Source organism: Canis lupus, chromosome 10, assembly GCF_011100685.1.
Source record: "Canis lupus familiaris isolate Mischka breed German Shepherd chromosome 10, alternate assembly UU_Cfam_GSD_1.0, whole genome shotgun sequence".
In the NCBI taxonomy this organism is placed as follows: Eukaryota; Metazoa; Chordata; class Mammalia; order Carnivora; family Canidae; genus Canis; species Canis lupus.
The window spans coordinates 10,709,566-10,736,244 of NC_049231.1; the positions used below are offsets into that span (position 1 = coordinate 10,709,566).

The 26,679-nt window shown below is 40.6% G+C and overlaps 1 long non-coding RNA gene across 10 annotated transcripts in view; it reads right to left on the bottom strand.

Moving 5' to 3' along the window:
- LOC102151964 overlaps positions 1–26,088 on the bottom strand; it is a 48,941-nt gene extending 22,853 nt beyond the window's left edge. For 2 of the 10 annotated variants that reach the window (XR_005365367.1, XR_005365365.1), the window contains exons 1-6: positions 25,980–26,088; positions 13,450–13,575; positions 7,643–7,712; positions 3,295–3,834; positions 2,286–2,411; positions 1,328–1,464 (exon numbers count right to left, since the gene is read on the bottom strand). This is a non-coding gene — a long non-coding RNA (uncharacterized LOC102151964). The other 8 variants (XR_005365369.1, XR_005365370.1, XR_005365371.1 and 5 more) reach the window with 8 other exon arrangements.
- Positions 26,089–26,679: the final 591 nt, after the last annotated feature.

The window sequence follows — 26,679 nt, forward strand, 5'->3', positions numbered from 1 at the left end:
AATTTTCTGACCTAACCTTCAGTTGAACCCATGGTACCATGTTCACATTCACGAAATTTCCTTCTTCTCTTTTTCTCAGCACCATTGTCTCTGTGTTTTCCTAGGCTAGGTATGCTGGAGCAACTGAAAAATCATTGGATTTGGAGTATTATCTGGGTTACAAATCCAGTCCTTCCACCTCCTAGCTTGGGGTCTCGGGAAAATAGACCTTAACAAGCCTTAATAAAAAATAATTAGTATTACCACTACGAAAGGGCAGTTTAGAGATCAGAGATAGCCTATGAAAGCAGGCAGAGCCCAGCCCATTAGAAAGCCCTCAGTGGATGGAGGCACCTCCTCAGACTCTTTTTGTTGAGCTCTTTCAGTGACCACACAGTAATACCAGGGTGCTGATACATTTCACATCTCTGCTCTTTTCACTCTGTATACCAGAGCTGCTCAATGGGACTTTCTCTGAAGACTAAACTTTCTATAGTCTATGTGTGTCTAATACAGTAGCCACAAGCCACAGGCAGTCTTTGAACACTTGAAGCATGGCTAGTACAACTGAGAAGCTGAATTTTTAATTTTATTTATTTTGAACTAATTCAAGATCAAATTTAAATAATCACATGTGACTAGTGGCTCCCATATTGGACAATGCAGCTGTATACTTTTTCCCTTAGTAGCTTCATTCCACTCCATGACTTCGGCCACTACCCCATACACAAAAGAGTTCCAGCTTGCTGTATTTATTTTGGGGGTGGGGAGGCAGAGGGAGAGAGAGAACCTTAAGTAGGCTCCATGCCTAGTGTGTAGCCTGAAGTAGGGCTCTATCTCACAACTCTAAGATCATGACCTGAGCCGAAATCAAGAGTCAGACACTTAACTGACTGAGCCACCCAGGTGCCCCGATTGCCAGCTTTCTTCCAGCCTTCCAGCCTTTCTGCCATAACAGGGCATCTCAGAGGCACTTACTATTCATCATGTTCACAATGGAATTCATCAAATCTTCCTTCAAACTTGATCCTCCTCTTGGGTCCCAAATTCAAATCAATAGCACCACAGTCCAGCATCCAGTTCAGTCCAGATAAGTGTTGCAGTCATGAGCCAGGAGTTACTATATGGAGTCCTTTTCTCCACCCAAATTCTATGCCTATCAGCCCATAATCATCTGTACATGTTAAATATCCTTCTCTCTCCATCTGTGCTGTCAGAGGCTTAATACAAGCCCTCATTATTTCTGACTGAGATATTATGATGGAGTTCTAATTAGTTGACTTGTTTCCAGTCACACCCTTCACCCCGCACTCAATCAGCTTGGTTGTGAGAGTGTTCATTCACTCACTTGATCTTGTCTGGAATTTACCCAAAATCTTCCAGTGGTCCGTCACAGATTCACAGTGGTCTGACCCCTGGAAGTTCTCCAGGTTCATGTCCGATTACACATCCCAAAAGGAAAAGAGAGAGAAAGGGGCTGAAAGCCTATTCAAAGAAATAATGGTTAGACACTGGGAACATATAGTTTTACAGGTAAATCCTATCATAATTTTAAGAAAAAGTAACTAGAATACTAATTAAACTATGCCAGAGCACAGAGAAGGAAGAAAAGCTTCTAAATTATTTCTGTAAAAATCAGCAAAGTGAAGCCAAATCTAACAAAACTCCTATAGACAAAAACAAAAACAAAAACAAAAAAACTAGACGCAATATTACTTATGGCTATTAGGCAAAAAAAATAGTGAATGTTGGAAAATATTCTGCAGCACATTAAATAATATACCACAAAAAAGTGATCATTATTATTATAACACTACAGTTCTAAACATCAATGGGTGTAGGAAAGAATGGTTCTACTCCACGACTCCACATATTGATCAAACTGTGGTCACTTCATTGTGGTCCAATCTCAATGAGAGAAATAACTGCATTGTTATTCTATCTGTTCTCAGCCCATTATTATTAAAAAATAACTTTTGGATGGGGTCCCCCGCAGTGGAGTGGCTAAGAGCACTGCTCAGGATTCAGAGACTAACATCATGGTCTGTGTAACCTCTGGCTATTATGTCCCTAATATACTTTCCACTCAAACTCCTGATACAAAGTCCTCCTATCTCCCTTCCATAAGAATTACAGTTTGGTTACTATGGGCAACTTCTCCTCACCTACTATTCACACACAATTGATGATTAGAATGTAAGAGCTGCTATCTTAGCCTGAAACTTCATTTTCTGGATTGAGAAAAGGAAAAGTATAGGTATTTTTAACAGTATGAGAGAAAAGAAGGCATAAACTCTTTTTCTTACCTTCCCCTCAACCTTCCTTATTTCTTTTTGTTTCTCTCTCTACCTCCGTGTTTTTCCTTTTTTCTATCACTCTGACAGGTGATACAAATGTTATCATTTTTCAAGGTCACTTGTGGAATAAAATTTCTAGAGAGAAATCAAACCATGTTTTATGCCTAGACTCAATGAGATCAGCACTGGTAGAAACTCAGTATGCACGTGAGGCTAGCCAAATCTGCTAAAATGATATATAGAGGTTTTTTTACTTATGATCCAAGCTCCCTCCCTCAAAGTCACAGACAGCCTTGGTGCTGCCCAACCTTAGAAAGGACAGACTAAAAGTCTTGTACAAGGAAATTTATAAAACTTCCTACTGGTGTTCCAAGTATAAACATTATATCAAGTGTTCTCTCAGATAGGGATTTATGACAGGATTTTGTTAATCTTGAAATATTATGGTATTTCCATGAGCCTATCACCCTTGCTTGTTGAGCCAAACTGATATTTATGAATTAAATTCTTTAGATTATATTGTAGTTGAAGATCAGACTGGTATATATAAAACTTTAAAATACTTTTTATTGGAAGCAATCTTAAAATGCTAAAGAAATAAGTAGACATTTAAAAAATGTTTATTGAAAGTGGAAGGAACAAGGAACTCATGTTTGTGCCAATAATAATGCCTAACATTTATTTAAGCACATTACATAGATTATCTTATTTGATCTCATAGGTCTGATTGGGGTAAAACCTTAGCATCCAAAATTTGCAGGTAAGAAAGCTGAAATTGAGAGAAGTTAAGAAACTCACCTGAAGTCACCCAATTGGGAAGTGATGGGCTGGAATCCAAACCCATGCACACTTATCCGTGGCACAGCTTATGAGCTCAGGTTTGAATTCTTGGGTTGGAGGAGATGCTAATGCCATCTACATCATAGAAGACATGCAGCCTGGCAAGCTTTAGCTTCCTTATCTTTGTCATATCACCCTTAAATGTATCTATGTATGTGCTTACTGATCATGTACGCACCTCCTTCTCCACTGCTGTCCATGGAGCTAATCCTTAAATATGTGCACTTGACCCATCTCCTCCTCTACTTGGTATTTCTCCATAACCTCCTATACCTTTATCTTCACTGTCTTCTTTTCCAATGACTCTCCCTTGAATTATAAAGTGTGAGTTATAGTCATTTTGAAGGGAAACAGGCTTCTCTCTCTATTGACTGTATAATCTCTTCCATTCTATTTATGGCCACACTTCAAGAAATAATAGCTTGCATTCCTTTTCTCTACTTTTTGACTACCGACCCACTCTCAACTCTTCTTCGGTATCAGCCTTTACAAGTCCTCTAAAATTGTTCTTAATAAAATCTAACATTATCTTCTATTCACTTTCATAGTCCAATAGATTTCAGGCCTTATCTCATGTCTGTAGAAATACCTGACACCATCCTTCCTTCTTGACATCTTCTCATCTCTTTCCTTCAATGACACCTCTCATTCTTCCCTTCTCTGCCTCCTTAGCTGTCCATTCTTCTCAGATGTTAGAGTCTCTAGGGTTCTTTTTTTTCTGAAAAAAAAATTATTGAGGAATAATTGACATACAATATCCTGTTAGTTTCATATGCACAACATAGTGATTCCACATTTATATACATTATGAACTGATCACCACAATAAGTGTAGTTATCATCCATAGCCAAAGTTAATATATTACTGACTGTATTCCCCATGCTGTACATCCCACCCCCTATTATTTATTATTAATCTAGAATTCTATTCTTAAACACCTCTTCCTAATCAACATGTTCTCCAAGGATGACTTCTTTCTCATGGAAAATTTCCAATGGTCTCTGGCCTCACTGCCATAATGTTCCAAGAGCTACTCAAACAACATGGATCAAACTAAATTAATTGTCCCCTGGATCAATTTCTCATACATTCTCTATAGTTTAATTATATAATAATCCTCTATTAGAAGCCAAAAACTGGAGTCAACATTGATTTTTTTTTCTCTTTTACTCCCTAGTCCATATGGGAATTTTGTATGCCTCTTTCTCTCCCCAATGACGCATTTTGCCTCAAGGCTTTATCTGCACTACTGCAAAAGCCCATTGTTTATTTTCCTGAACTTCTATGTCACGCTTCTTAAATCAACTCTGCATGTGATCAGAAGTGATACTTCTAAAACATAAATATTACTGTGTGTAATAGGTTGAATAATGGCATCCCCAAAGTTGTCCACATTCTAATCCCTAATGCCCATAAATATTTTTTGGGTTTTGTTTTGTTGTTGTTGTTGTTTTGTTTTGTTTTGTTTGAGAAAGAGTGTGCACATGAGGGGTGGGGGAAGGGCAGAGGGAGAAGGAGAGAGAATCCTAAGCAGGCTCCATGCTCAGAGCAGAGCTAGACGTGGGACTAGATCTCACAAACCTGAGATCGTGACCTGAGGCAAAATCAAGAGTCAGACACTTAACCATCTCAGTCCCTTAGACCCCCCCTTAAATGTTACTTTATAAGGAAAAAGAGACTTTACAGATGTGACTGAGTTAAAGATGGTGAGATGGGGAGATTATCCTGTATTATCTGCAAGCACACAATGTAATCACAAGAGTCCCAATAAGAAGGAGGTGAAAAGGTCCAAGTGTGTAGTGTGAGATGTGATAGAACCAAAAGGTTAGAGTGATGTAAATAATGGTCATGAACCAAGGAATACAGGCAGACTCTGGAAGCTGAAAAGAGCAAGAAGACAGATTCTTCCCTAGAACTTCCAGAGGAAATGCAGCCCTGCTGACACTTTGATTTTAGCCTAGTGAGACTGATTTTGTACTTCTTACTTCCATAACTGTAAGATAAAAGATTTGTTTTATCTTAAGCCATTAAAATATTTAAAAAATTTTTAAGATTTATTTGAAAGGAAACACTTATGCATGAGCAAGGGGAGGGGCAGAAGGAGACAGAGAATCTCAAGCAAGCTCCATTCTCAGCATGGAGCCCAAAGCAGGGCTGGATCTCACAACCCATAAGATCACACCCTGAGTTAGGCGCTTAACTGACAGAGCCACTCAGGCATCCCAATAATACCAAGATTTTTAGGAGTGACTGGATGGCTCAGTTGATAAATATACAACTTGATCTAGGGGTTGTAAGTTCAAGTCCTACATCGGGTGCAGATGTTACTTAAAAATAAAATCTTTTAAAAAATGTATATCAAGATTTCTTACAGCAGCCATAGAAAATACATTTAAAAAACTATTTGGAAATTGAGGGATTCTCATTTCCTACAGGATAAATTCCAGGAAGACATTTTTAGCCTTTCTGGTTTTGCCCTCTAGGGAAACTTCTACTGATAGGAACCAAATTTCTTTTCAAAAGTTGATCCACATGGTCTGACAAAGAATTTTGTGCAACTTGTATGTATGAAAGTTTGGGAGGAGACATAATTTAGACACCAAAATGTTAGGGGTTGGTGAATATGAACAATGGCACAGAATACTTCAGTAGCCAAGATGTACTCACTACAATCACATGAGAAAAAAAATATATTTTGCCATTTACTAAGTAATTTTACTGTATCAATTCTTGGACTTTTGGATGTTGTCCCTTTTAACTGAATGTCTTCTCATTTTTTGCCTGAACTCCCTCCTACTTATTCTTCAAGATTCAGCTTAATCATCATCTCTACTGTAAATGGATTTTCACTGACATACCCTGGCACAGTCACTCATTTTCTCTGTGTTCCTAACTGTACATTTAATATGCTCTTTTACCATATCCTTCTCTGAATGCTAATAATGGAATGATCTATTTATGAATCATCCTTCCCATTAGACTACTTGCTTCTATGGTAGTATCCCAACATGGCTCTCAATGAACCTCAAATTCTGGTGTTCCTATCTTTGTGTAGTTCCCTCTCACAATGAGCCTTGGTTGACATATACCAGTGATATGCCATAGCCAGCTTGTGTGAGCTCTCAGGAATCAACTGTGCTCATCTCTTCCCAATTCTGTGTTCAATGGTGTTACCCTGGCTTGAAATCAGCAAAGGTGGAATTATTTACACTAGAAAAATCAGCAAATGTTACAAATTAGTGGAAGTTTTTTGTTTGGTGGGAGAGTCAATTACCCAATATACCTCTGCTTTTGATTCACAGTAACAAATAGAATGCAATGGAAAAGATTTTGTGTAAATGCTTGACTTAATTTCAAAGAGGATTAGAGGCTTCTACACCCACCCCTTGAACACTGATTTTTGCCACCTCATATCAGTTACCTGATAGACGGACATTTGAACAGGTCCATGTGAAGAAGAAGCCTTGAGATTATATAGAAAAAGAGAAAAGCCCACTTATCCTAGCATTCCAAGTAAGTCTCTGGATGGCTCCAGTCACAGCCACCATTTCACTACAACCACAAGAGACATCAACAAAGATCAGAAGAACCACCAGGTCACCTATAGAATTATTTAAAAAGATAAATAGTTCCTATTGTTTTAAGCCATCAAATTTGAGAATGAGTGATTAGAACTATTATTAAATTAAATGAACAGTTTCCCATGTCAAGAGCCATATGTCCATCTGTGTATCCACAATATCTAAACAAGTACCCAATGAGTACATGCTGGATAGAGTGGATACTGTCTCCTTTTTTTTTCTTCAGTACTTCCATAAAGTAGTACATACCCATCTATTTCATTACAATGAAGAAATATACCCTTCATAATAATATAATACTATATAATAATAATTAATGAAAGCAAATTAGTTCCTAACAAAGATAGATCCTTCCTGGACAAAACACTATAACTCCTTTCAAAACTCCACTGAAATGGCCTTCTAAAACGGACTAAAATGTCTAGCTTCTCATCTCCTGGTAAGTATCAAAGGTCTCTACTCTTCTACTTGACTTTCTTAAGGGTTTTCCTCCCATGATGACACCAAGGCAAGATTCCTGGAAGGAGGAAATACCTGAGATATCTGAGGTATGTAAAAAGAAAGCCTGTAATTTTGGTCTCAGGTGTGGTAGTAATCTAGTTTCTACTTCTGACTATGTGGTGCATGGCAAATGACAAAATCTTATTTTGAACTCTGAACTTCTATCTTTTTTCCACAATAAAATCTGTTTTTCTTTTACCTATTTAGTATTTTGTAACTTCCTATACTTTCTCCTCCTTTCCTTTGTTCTGGTCTCTTGTTTTTCATCCCTACATATGTTCCCTCTTTTATACGTTGCTATGCTCCCTAGCCCTGTAAATTATCTATTAAAAATTAATCATTTTGCAAAATGCATTACACATATCCCATTAATCCTTTTCTCACGCCCATGTGCTAGGTATTATTATTTGCAATGTATAGATAAGGCTCACAGAGGTACGTAACTGGTTCAAAATCTCAGCCAACAGTAGAGCCAGATGTGCAGCTGGTTCCAAATGTCCTCAGATCTGCACAGCTATAAAATACAAGAAGTGGGAGATTGGGGGAAGGGGTTAAATACAGTTAATGTATACCTTTAAAAAAAAGAAGGAAATTAAAGAAAACAAGCAAATATATATTTTGCATGAAGAAACACAGAAACTTGTTAAACACTGTACAGATAGACTTACTAAGAAAAGACGTTTTCATTTCCACTTCTAATCTGGGGGTATATAAGGAAACTATTCTCTTTTTCTTAGAACCCTTACTCTGCAGGATCAAAATGAGCAAACGGTGACCACGTAAGTGAGAAAGTAAATTAAGATGTGCTTATAGTTGCATTCTTGTGACTGACATAAAACTCTGTACCACAGCCACTCCTTAGAAACCAGCTCATGGGATCAGACATACAGGCAAGCCCACTTCTAAATTCTGCATCTAGAGACCACAGTGTAGAACATACTTGTGAATTCCTCTGTACCCAACCTAGCTGCCACTTCACCATCGCAAAAGGGAACTGCCAACAGTTTCTGTCAAACTCACTGCTGTGGACTCCACAGCTGGCACAGACCTGGTCTACAGTCATAGGTGTCCAAGTCATACAAATGGTCTGGACTTGATGAAGAGGTGGGGATCAGAACTCTTTGGTAAGCTACGTTACCATCAAATGTTGCGACACAAGAAATGAGCCCAAAAATGTTTCAGGAAGGTACAGTTTTATCTTTGCAATCCATTTGCATGTGGTAGTTAAATATTAAGGCAAAAGCAATGTAAAAAATTACATAAAATTATAAAGCACTTATGAATAATAATGTCCTAAGTACTTGAATACTTATTACATGTCAGGAACTTCATACACCTCATCTCACTCCATCATTGCAATACATCGGTGCAGCTGGTACTACTACCCTTTTCCCAGGAGGTAATCGGGCTCTGAGATGTTTAGTGTCTTTCTTAATTGCTAGCTAGTTAAGTGGGAGAATCAGGACATGAACCCTAGTCACTTGGTTAAAGAGGCAGAATGATATGGTGATTTAAGAAGCAGGACTCTGAACCCAGACTGCTACCTAAAAATTCCACACTAGCTATATGACTTTGTTGAAGTTACTGTGCCTCAGTTTCCTCATCTGTAAAATGGGGATCATAATAGCTTCTATGACATGATACTATTTTGTTACTGTTCGGATTGAGTTAATATATATAAATGTGTAAATATGTGTTATATAATATACATAGTATACACAGCACCTGACATACACACTATCAAGCATTGCCAATTATTACTGATTCCCAATCCACTGTTTTATATCTACCACCATGTCCCCTTGTGTGCGTGTGTGTGTGCATGTGTTGGGGTTCTAAAATCTGGAATGGAGGTGGAAGGTAGCACTGAGAGAGAGGAAAGGACTGGAGATGGCAGCAGAGAGCTTCTGGCAGGTATGTTTAGGCTCTGACTCAATCACTGACTCAAAGAAGCTTGATGCAGCTCTTTGAAGGCAGGAGAGTAAGGAAGCCCTAAGTTCTATAGTCCTATTTTGAGACTAAATCAGTATAACATCTTCACCCAACCAAGAAATAGAGATTCCAATGTGGATGGTGTAGCTCTTACCTGAGGCTGTTCAACCCATTCACAGCTGATCAAAATAAAATCTCCAGAAGCTCTGAAAAACCTAATTACAATTCAGGTCATAAAGCTAATAATTTTCTGACCTCCCAAGTTCAAGATCTGCTCTATCTTGAATACTTTACCCACTTATATTTATAGAAATCTTTGTCTATATTGCTTTACTAATTTGTTATATAAAAAGTAGAATTAAGAAAAAGGATTTAACACTTTAAGCATACCATGCATATTGCCAAACTGCTTTCCAGAAAAGCTATGCCAAATTACACTCGTTCAGCCACTCCCATCTACCACTTAGTATCATGACTCAAAAAGGAAAAATCTTTGCTAGTGTTAAAGAAGAAACCTGGTTGATTTAACTTGCATTTCTTTTATTACTACTAATGTCAATTTTTTTTCTATTTGGAAGCTATTTGTATTATTTTTTTAACTATTTTTTTTGTCTTTAGTAAGCTTTTCTGCTGGGAGATTCTATTTTATTTAATAATTTATGCAAGATCTTTTTCTAGGGTAACAACATTGTTTCTTCGTTAGTTTGGTGGAAAATACTTTCCCAGTAATTCATCTGCATGTTAATTTATTTACCTTTTAATTTTTTTAACAGAAGTTTGGAGTCCTTCTCATAGGAATTCAGAAATAATTTTATACATTCCTATATCAAACTGAGGTATTTAAGAAATATACCACTCTTATTTTCTTTATATACAGAAAGGTCAGTTTTATCAGAATACAAGCTCTTCAAAAAAAGAGATCCGACCTATTCACTCACCACTGTGTTCCCAGCACTTATAACTGTTCTTAGCACGTGGCAGGAGTTCTACTTATTGAAGAACTAAGTGCACTGCTATCTTGCAATTTGCATGAAATCAGCAAATCAAACTCCCAAAGACTTTGCAAAAATAAAACAATTATTGCTGACATGCAAAATCTGCAGTGACAATGCCTGGGTTACTGGCTAAAATACATGTCATTATTAGAATATTAGAGTGCATAAAACTTGGAGCTTTTGGGTTTTTTGTATTTCTAATTTTTTCACCACATAAATGAAAATTCTGCATGTTACCTGAGATTTCCCTTATGAAAGTAGTTCAAAAATATACCTCCTCTTCCTCTTGATCTCCACTGTCATCACTTTAGGCTAAGCCTGCATCATCCTAACTTGGACTCTTGCAATGACCTCTCAACTAGTTCTCCACTTCCTCTTTTGATCTCTTTCAATATCTTTTTCTATACAGCTTGGAACATAAGCATCTCAAACCATCAATCTGATTATGACATTCCCTTACTTTCATTGCTTCCCACTGTTTTTAAGATAAAATTTAAAATCCCAAACCCCACACAATCTGGTGTAGCTCCATTTGGGGAAACCCAACCCCACCTGCTCTTGCTGTGCTCAGCCATGCAGTAGTAGCCATTTCAGTTTTCTGAACAGGTCTGACTCATTTCACCTGGGCCTCCCCACTGTCTGCTGCTTCTATCCAGGTGGCTCTTACACCCCCCTGCTTGGCCAGGTCCCAGTCATGTGGTCACTTTCTGAGCATCACCTTCCCCAATGACCCACCATACTCCAAGCTACATTAGGTCTTAGATTCTTCCCATACATGTGCTACATTGTACTTGCGCAGCATTGTTCACAGTCTGTAATTACATATTTACTCCTGGAATTCTTTGCTTTTCCTCTCTCTCTGACATAGGGTTTGGTCTGTTTTGCTCATCATTGTACCACTACTACCTGCCACAGAGTCTGGCACCTATATGACACTCAACAAATACAAGACGAGCAAATGAATGAAGGAGAACAGCTCAAGGCCATCATCTGCCAGGAAGCCTTCCTCACTGATGCGGAGGCTACAGGATACTTCCCTTTTTGAATAGCCAACAGCTTTCTTGTTTATTTTGTCCCAAATGACTTCTTATGTTGTAATACATAATGTTTCTCATTTTCATTTTTCTAAGTCTGCTTATTTTCTCAGCTAGTGTCTCCCCTTCCCCCTCCAACCCTGGCCTCAGAGCTGGTTCTCAAACACCCTTGGCTCACCCTTATCAGAGACCTGTTTGCTGTTCTCATTCAAAACACTCCTCCCCTACATATTCGAATGATTCCTTCCCAGTTCATTCAGCCTCAAAGGTCATCTCTTCAGGGAGACTGCCTCTCCAACAACTGATCTTACCTAACTGTTCCTCGCAGCTTTCATCACTACCTCCCATTATGGTACACATTTACACACTTGTCTATTATCTGCCTCATCAGAACACAGAATAAGAGAATTTGTTTAGTTTCTACTGTATACCTGGCATATAGTATTGATTATATACTGGCATATGAATACTTATTAAATGTCTGCTCTGAATACCAGCTCCATCCAGAGTCCAAAGCTTCCTCATTTTCCAGATCAAAATGAGGATGAATAGTTTCAGCTGGCTTCAGAAGCTAACTCAACCTTCACTTCAGGGTCCCATCTCAGGGAAGGGAGTAGTCATTTCTTTACTGATTGTTTCTGATGCAAAGAGGCAACTGATGCAAGGAGAGGAGAAAGTTGATGAAAAAGAAGGTGGAGAATAGAGGAAAAATCAAGTCAAGTGAATGGGAGTGAAAGGGAAAATACTGGAATTGTAAGGATATGAAACTTTTCAACAGCTACACGACAACCAGAAAGTCAAAGTTTGAATTGATCTTCCTTTGATAAATGCAATCTCTCTGTTTTGGCAAATCAGAGATCAAATCAGTGTGGTGCTCATGTATTTGATGAGATATGACATGTAGAGATGTAATTAGAAGAAACTAAACAAATACAAGAGAGAGAGAATTTAGGTCATATAAAAAAGAAGTTAGATGCTAATTTGGGCCAAAATATCTATCAAAGTCTCACAAAAAGAGTGAGAAAATAACAAAATCCTTTGTTAAACATAACTGCTACATTATAAATGGGCTGATCTGTCCAGAGCTCTTGGAAGGATGTTTCTACACTGAAAACTACCCCCAAATCTATAACTTTAGTTTTGTATATAGAATATATAAATAAAGTATAAGGCGTGATAAGGCGTTACTACAATACAGCAGTAAGAACTGTGATAAATTAGAATGAGTAGGTGGTTTTCTGCTGTTTGACTGTTTGACTCAGAAAGCAAGTGCTGGAACAGTTCTTTGTACTTGATCACCTGATATAAGACTGGAATTATGCTTGCAGTTTAATATTCACTTCTTGGGGAGAAAACAGCTATGTCTATAAAAATATCAAGTACAATTTTAGAATCTATGGTTATCTGAAATAAGCTAGCTCCCACCACGAGCCATTTAACTAACTTACATATCCAAAAATGAACTCTTATCAGCAGTAAGGACTTCAGGTTCTCATTTTCTTCCTTGATAAACAAAAAAATCCAGGCAATGAAAAGCTCAAAATAAAACAGAAAAAGTTTTTAAAAACTGAGAAAAAATTTCCTTTGTTTTTTTTCATATTTTTTTTATTGGTGTTCAATTTACCAACATACAGAATAACCCCCAGTGCCCGTCACCCAATCACTCCCACCCCCCGCCCTCCTCCCCTTCTACCACCCCTAGTTCGTTTCCCAGAGTTAGCAGTCTTTACGTTATGTCTCCCTTTCTGATATTTCCCACACATTTCTTCTCCCTTCCCTTATATTCCCTTTCACTATTATTTATATTCCCCACATGAATGAGACCATATAATGTTTGTCCTTCTCCGATTGACTTACTTCACTCAGCATAATACCCTCCAGTTCCATCCACGTTGAAGCAAATGGTGGGTATTTGTCATTTCTAATGGCTGAGGAATATTCCATTGTATACATAAACCACATCTTCTTTATCCACTCATCTTTCGATGGACACCGACAGTTGATAGTTACATTACAAATCAAAACTTAGAAAAGGAAAAGAATTATGTATAAAGTCAAACTCATAACTGAAGAAAATGCAAATCATGCAGTAGGAAAATAAACAATGTATTATGTATCACCAGCATCTACACATTTATGTTTTCATCCATCTTTCTCTCTGAATAGCCCAGCCATCATTAGTAAAAAACGATAGTTTACATGAATTATTTTATATACATTCCCAACAAATATTCAATGTAAAGTGGAAAACTCTTTTTTTATGCAACAAACTCAGAGCACATCATTTTACCTCTGTTCTAACTGGAGAAGCCCATGCAGTAGGATTCATAGTCTTTTTCATCACTTTCTGGAGCTCCAAAGTTTTATCACAGACATCTTCTCTCCTATTGCTTCTCCCTTGCTAAAATGAAACTTACTAGACCAAAGAAAGAGAAAAGAATGCAGGAGATCAAAGGGTAAATTTTTTTCTTCGCTGACCTTTTAAAATGAAGCAAAATGAAATTTTGCTTGTGAATAGCATTCATGACCCCCACCCCCCATGATTTAAAAAGTGGAAAGCAGAAGAGTGAAAAAAATTCCAGTGGTAAAGCCTACAAAATGCATTGCTGAAATTACGTTATCATTTTATTAATTAGATTCTATTCAGCAGAATGCAGCATTTCCACCCCAGAGGTTGATGTCACTGTGAATTCTTGGAAGAGAAAGCAGGATCAGAGTATTTGAAAGATATTTATGGCTCTATCATGATTTTGCGTAAGTTTGGAGGAGAAAAACTCAGACGATTTTATGATCGTCTGGTTATTTTATAATCAATGTTTGAAGATGTTGTTATGCACTGTATTATCCACTTGGGTTACTGTCACAGCCCTGGAAGGCTTAAACAACAGAAATTTATTTCTCAAGCTCTGAAGGCTAGGGAGTCCAACATCAAGGTGCTAGCAAGGTTGGCTTCATTCTGAGGCCTCTTCTCTTTATTTGTAAGTGGTGGCCATCTTTCCATGTGCTCACATGACCTCTTCTTTGTGTGTGCACAGAGACAGAGAGATAGATCCCTGGTATTTCTTCTTATAAGAGCAATAATCCCATGAGACCAGGGTCCTATCCTCATGATCTCATCCAACCCTAATTATCTCCCAAAGATCTCATCTTCAAATACCATTACACTGGGGGTAAGAGCTTCAACATATGAGTTTGGGAGGGGGACATAAATCTTCAATCTGTAACATGCACATGTCATTTTGTTCTTTCAGTCATCAAATAATATACATTCTAAGGATAAAAAAATCCAGGGTCCAAATAATTTAGATGACAAAAAAATATGTATACATAAATGTTGAGTTCAGTTCCATACAATTTAATAAACCTCATTTAAGTGATGAGTATATTCATTTTACAGGTGTCACACTTGAGAACCACAGAACTGAAGTCTTGCTCCAGATCACAGAGCTGAATGATAATAAATAAGATCAGTCTGCTGACTCCAGTACTCTTTTCAATAAACTCACATCATCTCTAACTGGCATGAATACATTTCCACATGTCAGTCAATAGAACATGTCATAACCTTGGGTCATATTATAGTTTGAGACGTAAGCCCTAGGCTGTATACTCCTGACCTCTGGGAGTCTGGTGGCTCACCTTGAGCAGAGAAAGAGGTTGAGAACCTAATCCCTATCCCAAGACACCATAGAGGGTTGCACTGACAGACATCCTCGGTGCAGATGAAGAGGGCTTTGAGCAAGTTCCTTAAAACTTTTTGCAGGCACATAGCTGCTGCTGGAAGGTCCAGACAAGTTTACCTTGAGGAGCATAGAAAACCCATAGTTCCAAAGAACCCAGAAACCCTTTTAAATGGAGATAAACTCCATCAGGGCTAACTGGCCCTGGGAGGAGTTCCTCAGAGCCTCTGATGTGACTGAAGAATGTAAAGGAGCTGATGTGTCCGAAGAATCCCAAGCAATGCTACAGAAGGCACTGGCAAGGCCAGAAATGAGGTAGAGCCACCGCAGCAGATGCCTGGTTGGACGAGCCACCTGAAGACACTTATCTCAATTCTTTTTTTCAGAACACCAGTCTTAATTGCACTTAATTATGGAATTACATGGTCAAAATCTGCATTCCCAGACAGATTATAACGCCACAAGGTCAGGAACAATTTATAATCTTCACATTTTCCCCCAACACCTAGATCAGCATCTAGTCTATAGTAACTGCTCAAAAAATAGTTGTTCAACTAAGGAAAAGGAGTATCTACTAGCTTTGCTAATGTCTTCAGGATAAAGATTAATAAGGCATGGAAGCTAAAAAGAGGAAACAGAAACTTTTAGCTTTCCATTACATTCTTCCTGGAGCAACCTGTCTCAAAATATAATGTTGGAAGCCCTGAAATGAGTGAAAGCTTGAATAATTACAACAATAACAACAAAACTTTAATTTACATGTGTATAGCATTTTATTCTTCCAAATAACATATTATTATTACTTAGTTTTCATGATATTCCCATTTTAAAATGAAGAGGCTGAAAATGAACTTCGGGTAGGTTATAATTTGTCCTGTATCACACAGCTATTGAAGGACAGAGCCAGGATCCTTTTTCTTTTTTTTTTTTTTTTTAAGATTTTATTCATTTATTCATGAAAGGGAGACAGAGGCAGAGACACAGGCAGAGGGAGAAGCAGGCTCCATGCAGGGAGCCTGACGTGGGACTCTATCCGGGGTGGGACTCGATCCAGGGTCTCCAGGATCACACCCTGGGCTGAAGGCAGCGCTAAACCCCTGAGCCACCCAGGCTGCCCCAGAGCCAGGATCCAAATCCAGGTCAAACAATCCCTTCTCTGCTATTCTTTCTACTTTAACTACATTAAAATAACAAAAATAGTAGTAAATGCTGATTCTGAAGTAAATGAGGGAAAGAACCATTTTAAAATTAGCAAACTGCTGTCTTCTAGAAATTTTAATTCATCTTTGTGTCAGACAGTCCCCTTATTCTGGGAAAAGAATAAGAAAAAAGAAATACTTGAGGGAGGTTCTGCTGTTATGCAGATAGGAAGCACACATCCACCAACCTTGCTTGGGGAAGACCCAAATGCAGTGAAACATCCCTAATGTCAACGCTACCTTTACTCACTCCATATTTACTGAGTACTTCTGAGTGCTGGTCATCATTCAAAATGGGACACTGTGTACCATATAATGTCACCTGGGAGTGTCTTAACAAATCTTTAGTCCTGCAAATTATGTTTCAGAGAAAGAAGTGTTTCCTCCTAGGTAACCATGCTATCTGCCCCCACCCCCTGCCTTTTTTGAAGATTTTATTTATTTATTCATGAAAGACACGGAGAAGCAGAGACACAGGCAGGGGGAGAAGCAGGCTCCCTGCGGGGAGCTCAGTGTAGAACTAAATCCCAGGACCCTGGGATCACACCCTGAGCCAAAGGCAGATGCTCAACCACTGAGCCACCCTGGCACCCCTCTGTCTGCCCTATTAAACCTATATCCTATTTGGGCCTATCCTATTTGGGCCTCCGTGCAGAGTGGGATGTGTCAAATCCCACAGCTCTTTGTAAAGAGCTAGGATGCTAGGAAGAAGTGTGTGCTTGAATCTCCCTTCTGTCCTGCTGAAGGAAAGACCGTGGAAAGGACACTGGTGGGGTATGGGACCCTGTGACCCAGGGTAGTGTACAGAATCCAAATGAAACTTTAAGGAAAGCCCAGAAGCTGGGAGGCACTAATGTGTGATCTAGGTGTTCTGATGATTTGGGGGAGCTGAAGGTTAAACCTACACCAAAGGGGTAGGTTTTTCCTTTAAGGAAACGGATACTCCCAGTTGGATACTCCCTATGGACAGACGTTTATTCCAGTACAGAGAGTATAGTCAACATGGTGGCTTCACGCAGAATGTGGGAAAGTCTGCTTCCTGTCTCTGGGGCCTAGGGGAATTTTGCAGGGTTTCCATTGCTTGGGACCTTCCTATAGATGGGGTGATGGGGAGGAACTGGTCTATGTGTTAGGTGGTGGCCAACTGGAAGCTAAGCAATTTTGAGGGCTCTAAGAAAAGCCACAAGTACAAGAGTGGTTATTTAAATTTTACTACTTATGTGTTTGGTCTCAGTTTTATTACAGGGAATTTTGGAAGGGCCTGCCCTAGAGTTCATACACACTGGCAAATGGGAGCACAGGGATCAAGGGGGAGAGTGTGAGGATGGTTCCCAAGAGATGACAGGGTGACCAGAGCAGCCCAGCCCCAAGTGTTGGTGATTGCAGAGGGGGAAAACCAGGGACCTAGAGGAGGGAGGTGGGGAGCAAGTGTCATGGGGAGTGCTCAGTGTAGTCAGAGAACAGTTCAGGCAGGGGGCGCTAATATCTAACATTTGGTCCAAAAAAGAGGGTAGCCCTCCACACTTTAGTAATTTAAGCAGTTAAAATTTTTTAATTAAAAAGATGTCTCTATTTTATTTTATTTATTTTTAGATGTCTCTATTTTAGAATCATATTGATGAAGCCTCAGACATGTGGGTGCAAACCCTCTGCCCCTAACTGCTCTCCCACCTCAGATTGCACAAGGGCAATAGGCCCATGGAAAAAAGATTCCCATAACTCTGAGACAGAATCAGCAAAAGACTTCACAGACAATTAAGTGTCATGTCTGAAATACTAAATTATGCCACTGGAGTAATTCCCTCACCCTCAGCTGTCTCTCCTTGCTAACTATTTTCTCTATGGAGCCAGGATTCTCTGATAGACTCTGTCTTAAGGAATCTGGGCCTCCCCAGAGGCAGGGCCCAGTCCCACCCAAGGCAGCCCACCTGCTTCTCCCTCCAGAGCAAGAGGTCACCTTCAGAACATCTTTGAGCAGGAATTAACCACCTGAAGAAATGAAAAGGACTCATCTATTCAGCACATGTAAAAAGATTATAGTCCCTTCTTCACATGCCTAATTTAATCACAATTTAGTGCACATTTTCAGAGTAAATGGACAAACACTCATCTTCTATTTTGTGTATATGTATGTACAGATATCCTGGAAGAGATACAGAACTCACACTTGCAGAATATTAAGCACAGCCCACTAGTTTCTGTTTAAAGGAAACTAACCTTTCATTAGCACTTCATAATTAATAACCTAAACTTATTTTTTTAAAGATTTTATTTATTTATTCATGACAGACGGCGGGGGGGCGCAGAGATACAGGCAGAGGAAGAAGCAGGCTCCATGCAGGGAGCCCGATGCGGGACTCGATCCCAGGTCTCCAGGATCACACCCTGGGCCGAAGGCAGGCGCCAAACCGCTGAGCCACCCAGGGATCCCCTAGAACCTAAACTTAAATCAGACCTGGGTTTCAATCTCATGCTCCACCATGGAGGCCCTAGTATCCTCAGGACCGTTCTTATTCCCAGCCTCAGCTGCTCTGACCACAAAATGGACCTGACAATTAGATCTGCCTCAGGGGGTGATGGTAAGGAGTCAATTATTTAACGTACAGGAAACATCTAGAGACATGCCTGGCACCTGGTAAATACCCGAAATTTTTACTATTTATATAATCAGTATTTCTAAAATGTTGCCGGAATTCAGGTGCTACCTACTGGGGCATCCCAAAGGAAAGGAAGGCACTACTAGGTAGGACTTTGAACGGTACCATAACTGTGCTTCCACTTCATCACTTGCCGCTTCCTTCTACTGCTTTTTTAGTAGCATGCTGGAAAATCAACCACAGTACACTAACACCCACACCCCAGCAGCTCTCTAAATCAGTTGTTCTTAAATGAGTCAGCATACACCCAAGCCATTCATCGGATGTCCACAGGCCGCAGGTTCCCAAACAAACTGCTAACATGTGCTGGGCCGTATGCCACAGAGGCCAGGGGGCGTGGGGACACGGGTCCACACCTCCCCAGCTCCGGGTTCAGGGTTCTTCAGGTGCAGACACGGAGCCTCCATCCGCAAAAAGGCAAGAGTGGCTTAGGAACCTTTCGCCGGGGCGGCCGGGAGGAAGCACCTGCTGCCCACGTTCTGCCTCCAGGTCCCACCAACATTCAGCACCACTAACTTCACGCGATTGGCTGAGCTATATATAAAAAGTCTCAAAAAAAAAAAAAGTCTCTCTCTACTCCTCTGTCTATTTTTCTCCTTCAGTAACTAAACCTAACACTTGTGAAAATGTTTCATTTTGTTTTCCTTGAATAAAACTGAGCTCACTCTTGTTTTCCATGCACAAAGGTTACAGTAACAGGAGCACCTTATCTCCAGTTCCTTAGGAGGAGTCTGGGAAGCTCAGGAAGCAGGGGTGAAGCAAGACTATGCAGCCAAGAGTGATGAAATCAGGTTTCAGAATGAGTTCAGAAAATGTGACTTAAACTAACAAGGCACTTTTGGGATGTTAACGATCTCTGTTGAGGTTTTCCAAAAAAAAATGATTCTACACACTGAGGACAGAAAGACACTGCTTACCTACATTTAGAAAGACAGAGAGCGAGAGATCCTAGTTGATCATGCTTAAAATGAGCCATCAGTGTAAGTAACGTGCTTGCCAAAACGCGGCAGGCACCGTCCCAGCACTACCACCGCAGCACCGGGTTCCCCGCTTAAGGACCAGACAAACTAGATCTGTCTCTTCTTCCTCACTTCCCGTTCAGCCTACTACTCGCTGAGTTCCGCACCACCTCCGCCCCAACCTCTCAAATGGTGACTGCCAAGTCACCAGTGACCACAAATTGGCAAATCAGTGGACTTGTTTCCAGTCTTAAAACCCTCCCCCTTTCGGTATTTGACATGGCTGACCACGCCTCTCTTCCTCTGGCTTCTCTGAGGCTGTTCCATCCTTCCTCCTGACACCCTGGCCACCTGTTAGCCCCCTCCTTTCTGTCCTTCAGTGCTACCTGTAACTGAAGCCTTGGTCCTTGACCCTGTTCTCTACACATACCACCTAGTGACCTCAGCTATTCCCACAACCTCAGGAGGATAAGAAACCTCCCATCTAGCAGTCCAGGCCAGACCCTGAGCACTTGATATATCCCCGCACCCTGGAGAGCCAACCAGGCTCTTCCTACTTCTCCAGGCTTGGTTCTCCTTTTCTTCCTGTCCCTGTACCCTTATCTTAACAAAGAGCACCACCATCCACCCAGTGGCCCAAATCAGAATCCTCAAGATTTTCAGATTCTCCCAATCTCTTACCTACCATATTGAATCAATAATAAAAATCCTGTTCCTTAACTTGTTCTCTATTTACCTCTTCCTCCCCTCCCTTTTGATTTATATGAGAGAGGAGGCTTCTTTTATCAGGCTTCTCTTACGGACTTATCCCCTCAGGCCTAGAAAGATCATCTCTTAGGTTGCCAGCCTCCAACTACATCATTCAAAGTCTCTTCTCCTGAAAATAGCTCTATTTTCTATATAGTACTTTAGAAAAAAAAAAAAGTGATTAAAATTTTTTTAAAGAATGTAGGACTAATGCAGATAGGGAAAGAATAAGGAATAATTTCTATTCCTTGATCTTAAGGCATCTAGTAGGAACTATCTAATATTAAGAACTTCTCAATAAAAGAATGACCATTATTTATTCATTCTTTCTTTCCACAAATATACACTGACCCTTCATTTTGTGGTAGGTGTTCTTCTGAATGCAAGATGGTCGAGCTGGGATAGGGTGGATGATAGATGATGAAGAACTCAGTAAATGAGGTAATATCATAGTAGTAAGAGTTATGCAGAGTGTAACAAGAGTGACAAGAAGCTACTTTACACTGGAAAGTCAGGCAAGGTCTCTCTAAGGGAATGCTATGTAAACTGAGACCCGAATAGTGAGAAGGAGGCAGCCACGGGAGGACCAGGAGAAAGAGCACTGCATGCCAAGGAAACTGTATCAAGGTCTTGGGCATAAATAGCAGGGCCAGTTGGAGAAAGAAAGAGAAGGCAGCTATAGTTGGAACTTTGTGAGCAAAGGGCACAACTGGGTCACATATCAGATATCCATAAACAGGGGAGTTTTTATTATTACCACTTAAAAGCTAAGGAAATGGAAGTTAAGAAAAATTTACTTCATGCAGTGAGAAAGGAAGACCAGATTTTTCTTTGTGGTATCTCTGATTCCAAAACATGTTGCTTTCACAGAGGGGACAATTCAAATAAACCCAAGATGTGTGACATTCTGGAAAATTTTCACATCAGTCTAGCCCCAAAGTCTGCCCCAATTTCAACCCTTTATCACAGTGATAATTCATTTCCCCTGATCTTTTTATAAACAAGGGAGGCTTTTATGACACCTCATATCAACGAAGTCACTGAAATGTGTGAAACTTGGGATGCCCCGGGGTTACAAAAATAAGTCTAGTGTTTGTACGTTTTAAAAAACATATTTGTGTTTTCTGAGTAAAAAAAGTAATATGTGAATGTTTAAATTAAAGCAAATACAGGCGTACATAAGAAAAACAGCCCATGAACCTACTCTTTAAATTGGCTTCTGCCTAGGGTTTATAAATATAGTTTTGTTTTGTTGTATTTATTATTTAAATTCATGTGATTTTAAACATGCTTGAGGGTATTAAGGATAATATAATAACGATACCATTACCCAGGTCAAGGAACATTATCAATACAATGAAGCTTTCTGCATTTCCAACTCCACTGGTACTTCTTCCTTCCCAGCAGAAATAATCAATACTTTTAATTGGATATTTGTTAGTCCACTTGCTCTTTCATTCTTGTGTTCATTTTTTATATACTTTTTCCCAAATGGAAGAAGAGTTGAAGCAAAATAACTGACACATTGGTGAAGGTCAAATGAGGAGTAGTGGAACAGTGTGAAGCCTGTGGGAGTCCCAGGAATAACTGTGTGCCATCTGGAAGGTTCTTTCTCCATGAAGACCAATGGGTATCCACAGAAAAGACAAAATGGTATATTCTGAAACTGTTATACACTGCTCATGAGAATGCAAAGTACAACCAGTTTCTTACAAATGTAAACACACAGCAGGGTATCTGGGTGGTTCAGTCAGTTAAGTGTCTGTCTTCTGCTTAGGACATAATCTCAGGATCCTAGGATTGAGCAGCTCCCTGCTCAGCAAGGAGTCTGCTTCTCCCTCTCCCTCTGCTCCTCCCTTGGCTCATGTACACACTCTCTCTCAAGCTGAAATAAAATCTTTAAAAAAAAATTTAAATACACACCAATCCTATCATCCAACAATCCACTTTTAGGTATCTACTTAGGAAAAATGAAAACTTGTGTTCCCACAAAAGCTGCATGTACATATCTATAACAGCTTTATTCATAAGCTCCCAAAATTGGAAATAACCCAGATTTTTTTTTAAGATTTTATTTATTTAGTCACAAGAGACACAGACAGAGAGAGAGAGTCAGAGACACAGGCAGAAGGAGAAGCAGGCTCCATGCACGGAGTCCAACACGGGACTCGATCCTGGGTCTCCAGGACCACACTCCGAACCGAAGGCAGGCTCTAAATCACTGAGCCACCAGGGATCCCCCTCAGATGTTTTTTATTGTAAATGGATAGACTGTGGTACGTGTATTCAGTGAAATGCCATTTAGCTATAAAAAGCAATGAACTATTCATAATGACATAAATAAATCTTAAATGCATTTTGCTAAGTGAAAGAAGCCAGTATGAAAAGGCTACATATAATTCCATTTGTATAATGCTCTGGAACTACAGGGAAGGGAAACAAATAAGTGGCCACTGGGCACTGATTCACCAGAGGAGGGGACGACCACAAAGGAACAGCACAGGGAACTGGGACGCTAATGGAACAGAATGCAAATGTGGTAAAGGAAATAGAACTCTATGCATTTGGCAAATATCCATTGAACTGTACATCACTGAATAAATTCTACGTTCCATAAACTAAAACCAATCAGTGAGGAGGTGGGAAAGATGCAATGCAGACTGTGAATATTACAAATGATTAAGATAACCACACAGAAGGAGGATGGAGTAAAAAGTAGCTGATGGAAGTAACTTTGGAAAACACTGTTCTGCTAGATACTCTAACACTCGAAACAAAAAGAATTTAAAGATTGTACTCTGATAAATTTGTTCCTTCCAAGGGTATAGACTTGCAATTCTAAAACTACTTGTATATTAGGTGAATAATAATACAAACACATTGCAGATAATGGAAGGAAGATTTCTTGGATAAAAAAGAAGTGTCAAGGCTACATTATGACTAACAGTATTATTTTTTATATGTATACAGATAGAAACAGAAACATATACCTATGTGCATGCATAAGTAAGCGTCCCTACTTATATTTGCTACTCCCATTCATTAAAAGAAACTAGAAACAGTGATACTTGGCCTACCAGCAACCAGACCGCGGGTTCTAAATATCATTCTCCTAGAAAAGGGATGTAGCCCTGGCTGACTCCAGTGCTGGGGCAGAAAAAAAAAAAAAACGTAAATGATACTAAAGCATCTGGGTTGCCAGAAAATAAGGAAATGGTAAAACAAAACCAAGCAAAACAAAAACAAAACAAAACAAAAACAACAACAAAACATATTAAAAGGGCACCGCAGGAGACAACCTGAAATAGCTCCTAATGGCCAAAGTTAGAGCAACAATAGCAAAATAAATGATGATACTATAGGATCATAAGCCAAACAATAAAATAAGTATCCATGAGTCTATACTGAAATACAACTAAATTAGTAAATAAATGGTGGAGACAGACCAACTCTTCTGTAGAAAAGAATTTTAATTAATAAAGAATTCATACATATGGAAGGAATAAGGGAAATTAAGCATCATTAGAACATCACACTAATAACTACCAGAGACAACATTCACTGACAGAAGCTAAAGTAAATCACAAAACTACTGCATGATTGTAGTTTTAACACGAATTAAAACCAATACTGACGACGTTTAAAAGTTTTAAGCTGGGGATCCCTGGGTGGCTCAGCGGTTTGGTGCCTGCCTTCAGCCCAGGGTGTGATCCTGGAGACCTGGGATCCAGTCCCACGTCGGGCTCCCTGCATGGAGCCTGCTTCTCCATCTGCCTGTGTCTCTGCCTCTCTCTCTCTGTGTATCTTTCATGAATAAATAAAATCTTAAAAAAAAAAAAAGAAAGAAAAATAGACAAAAGGTAAAGTCAGATGGTTCCCAGAAAAATAATGAAAATAGCATTAACATGACCACAACAACAAGCTCAGTCACACAATAAAAATGCAAATTAAAACTACTGGAAGGGCAGCCTGGGTGGCTCAGCAGTTTAGCGCTGCCTTCCGCCCAGCGTGATCCTGGAGTCCCGGGATCGAGTCCCACGTCAGGCTCCCTGCATGGAGCCTGCTTCTCCCTCTGCCTATGTCTCTCATGAATAAATTTAAAAATTTATTTAAAAAAAAAGATAAGATGTGCACACCAGAGAGAGAAAATATATCTACATGTATTTTGCTTATTTCAAACTGGAGCCAAAGTAAAACCATTCCCACCAACAGACCATCGGGGTGTCGAAGTGCTAAGGGGGAGAACAAGGGAATGTTGGGGCATCACCTCTGGCTGGTGTTTTGTCTTTTTTTTTATTATCTTATTTTGGATTGAGAAAACGGTAACAACAATGAGGCAGTGTGAGTAGAAAAGGAAACCTTGAAAACTCTGTTTCTTACAGACGTGAGAGTGGCGAGGATGCTTTTTACATGGCACAGAAATCCGTCTCCCAGAAGGCTCACCACAGTCCCAGGAGCCCCCTGCACCCGGGCCTTAGAGCCGCCTTGGGCCTGAGCTGCTGTCTTTGGAGAAGCTCCCCTTCTGAGCTGGACTCAGCAGAAACAATGAGCTCAAATTTATTTATTTACTTTTTTTTTTTTAAAGATATTATTTATTTATTCATGAGAGACACAGAGAGAGAGAGAGAGGCAGAGACACAGGCAGAGGGAGAAGCAGGCTCCCTGCAGGGAGGCCAACCAGGACTTGATCCCGTGACCCCGGGGTCATGCCCTGGGCCCAAGGCAGGCGCTCATCCCCTGGGCCTCCCAGGCGCCCCAATGAGCTCAAATTTAGAAGCGAAACAGGAGTCACGACCTGAGGTGTCCATTCACACATCACCTGCCTCCCAATACTGGGACAATGATCATCTTATTTGAAGTGAGGTCAAACATACCCGCGTGTCTATTTACACGTAGATCCCATGCATGGTTGTCGACTGGCTTGTTGGAAGAGAAGTAGTCCCACCTTCCCATATGGGAATCATGGCTGTTCCGGAAGGACCCCTTACCTTTTAGAGATACAGATTTACACCTAAAATGATAAGAGTCGCTGGGACTCATGCCAAAAGGCGACGAGAGGGAAGATAAAAGAGTGAAATCCATGAAGAGGCGTCGATCCTGGTCGAGGTGAGCGAGCACGCGCCCACGCGTGCCACGTGTCTACTTCCGTCCCCGTTCGAAAGTTTTCGTGATAAAAAAAAAAAGTTTACAAAGAAATACAGATTTTTTCTTTTTTTTAAACATTTTACACAGAGACACAGAGAGAGGCAGAGACACAGGCAGAGGGAGAAGCGGGATCCATGTCAGAGCGTGAGGTGGGACTCGATCCCACGACTCCAGGGTCACGACCTGGGCGGAACGTGGCACCGAGGGATCCCCGAAATACAGATTTTTCTATAATTCGATATACCTGACACCAAAGACCCCTCAGCTGACAGACACTCCAGAGACAACAGTACCTGTGGAGGAGGAAGGGCAGAGGTAGACGAAACCACGGCGCCACGAGAAAGACTCCCCACCCTCACGAACGCAGCAATGCTACTCCCTCGACGTGAGGCCTGGGAGGAAGACGCACCGAGGGAAACAGCGAGGACCTTACCTCTGAAAAGCAGGAGACGACGTTAGGGGGCGGGAGTCGGGAGCCACGGTGGCCTCGCGGGGAGGGTCACGTGACCCCGGCCGCCCGCGCTCAAGATGGCGGCGCGCTGGGCTGCGCCAGGCAGTGCGCGCCCCGCGCTTCCCACTCCGTCACCCACAGCTGGTGCGGAGCCCCGCGGCCGGAGCGGATGCTGCGCGCGCAGCCGTGGGATGACGCGTCGGCCAGGCTAACGTTGTCCCACCACCACCGCCACCACCACGCTGGTCTTGGATAAATGAATACCTGGCGCGCTGTGTTGACTTGGAGGAATGTTCTGGAATTTCTGATGTAGTGTATTGCCCTTAAACTCGCTCCTTTGCTCCGAAAGGATTGCCTCGGGCAGCCCGGGTGGCTCAGCTGTTTAGCGGCGCCTCGGGCCCAGGCGTGATCCTGGAGACCCCGGATCGGGTCCCGTGTTGGGCTCCCTGCATGGAGCCTGCTTCTCCCTCTGCCTGTGTCTGTCTCTCTCTCTCTGATGAATAAATAAATAAAATCTTAAAAAAAAAAAAACTCACTTGTGAAACGATTGCCTCGTGTAACTTATAATGGGTCTTAATAGGTTCATAGGGAAGCAGAAGTTCCGACAGGCCCTGGAGATGCAAAGTGGAAAGCTCAGGTCTCCCTTGTCCCTCTGGTTTCTACCTGGTTTCACTCCCCCAAG